Below are 1637 nucleotides of genomic sequence, written 5' to 3'. Positions count from 1 at the left end.
ACAGGGTCTTGCTCTGTTGCCCAGGAGTACAGTGGCATGATCATGCCTCACTGTAACTTTGACTTCTTGGGTGTAAGCAATCCTCCCACCTCAGCCTCTTAAGTAGCTGGGACCACAGGTGTACACTGCCACATCTGGCTAATTTTTTTATTGTTGTGGAGAGAAAGGGTCCCCTTATGTTGCCCAGGCTGGTCTCGAACTCCTGGGTTCACATGATCCTTCCACCTTGGCCTCCCACAGTATTGGGATAGCAGGTATGATCCACTGCACCAGGCCTAGTATGTTTCTATTCTGATTTTTTGCTTTTGTAGGGTCCTATCTGCTCTTAATCCCATCCCGTGTATTTTTCAACGCAGCTTGTTGTATTTTTCATCTCTAGTTCTATTTTTTTTTTCTTAAGGCCCTCGTCCAGACACTTTTAGAAGTTTTATTTTAATATTTTTTATATTTTCCATTTATCTTTTATTTTCTTTCTTTTTGTTTTTTGTTTTTGTTTGTTTGTTTAGAGACAGGGTATTCCTCTGTCACCCAGGCTAGGATGTAATGACACAATCATAGCTCACTATAGCTTCAAACTTCTTGGTTCAAGTGATCTTCCTACCACAGCCTCCTGAACAGCTAGGACTACAGGTGGATGCCACCATGTCTGGCTAGTTTTTTATTTTTATTTTCTTGGTAGAGTTGAAGTCTTACTATGTTGCCCAAGCTGGTCTCAAATTCCTGGGCTCAAGTGATCCTCCCACCTCAGCCTCCCAAAGTGCTGGAATTACAAGTGTAAACCATTGTGCCTGGCCCATTTCCTTTATTTTCATGTTCTTGGCCTAACTGAGCATAAAGAACATGTTTGTAATAGCTATTTCAACATTCATTTCTGCAAAGTTCATCATTTTTTTGGTCCGTTTATCTGGACTGATTTTATCTTCCAGCTATGAATCACATGTCCCTGCTTCTTGATATGCCTAGTAAATTTTGATTGGGTGCCGGACATTGTGAATTTTATGTTATTGAGCGTCTGCCTTTTGTTAGACTTTTCTGACTTGCTGTATTGCGTTGTACTTCTTACGTGTGGCCTTTCTGTGGTCTCTCCAGTGGTATAGAGAGAAGTCAGATGATACACAGCCCTGTGTCAGCTATGAATAGTGTTGGCCTTCCAGCTCCCAGGTAGTTGCTCCTTCCTTGGAAGTGGTTCTTGCCCAGTCTCAGCCTCAAGGTTTTTTTTTTTTTTTCCAAGCCTACAGCACCCAGTATTCCCAGGTGGTCTCCCATCCAAGTACTAACCAGGTCTGACCCTACTTAGCTTACGAGATCAGATGTGATGGGGTGCGTTAAGGGTGGTGTGGCCATAGACACCTCAAGAGGTTTTACCCAAAGCACATACAGACTGATATTTAGCCAAGGACTTGAGGGGAGTCCTCTGTCGATTTTTGAAGTTCAGTCTCTATGCAGAGTCCTTTTCTCTGGTGTTTTACCCACAATTTTTAGATGCCTCAGCATCTACAAACTCTGATCTCTGAGTCCTCAGTTTCATGAGATTGCTGAGCTGTTTAGGTTTTTCCTTCTGCACTGTGGTCTGGAAACTTTCTCCAGGCTATAAGTTGGTGCAATCATAGGTCTTTTTTTTTTTTTTTTTTTTTTTG

The 1637-nt window shown here is 42.2% G+C and overlaps 1 pseudogene; it reads right to left on the bottom strand.

The window, feature by feature from the left end:
* Positions 1–1229: 1229 nt before the first annotated feature.
* LOC119470495 lies at positions 1230–1348 on the bottom strand (annotated as a pseudogene).
* Positions 1349–1637: the final 289 nt, after the last annotated feature.

The sequence above is a fragment of the Cebus imitator genome, unplaced genomic scaffold, assembly GCF_001604975.1.
Source record: "Cebus imitator isolate Cc_AM_T3 unplaced genomic scaffold, Cebus_imitator-1.0 Scaffold32, whole genome shotgun sequence".
Taxonomy (NCBI): domain Eukaryota; kingdom Metazoa; phylum Chordata; class Mammalia; order Primates; family Cebidae; genus Cebus; species Cebus imitator.
Note: the sequence above shows the minus strand (reverse complement) of the source record. Positions and strands in the feature narration are given on the sequence as shown.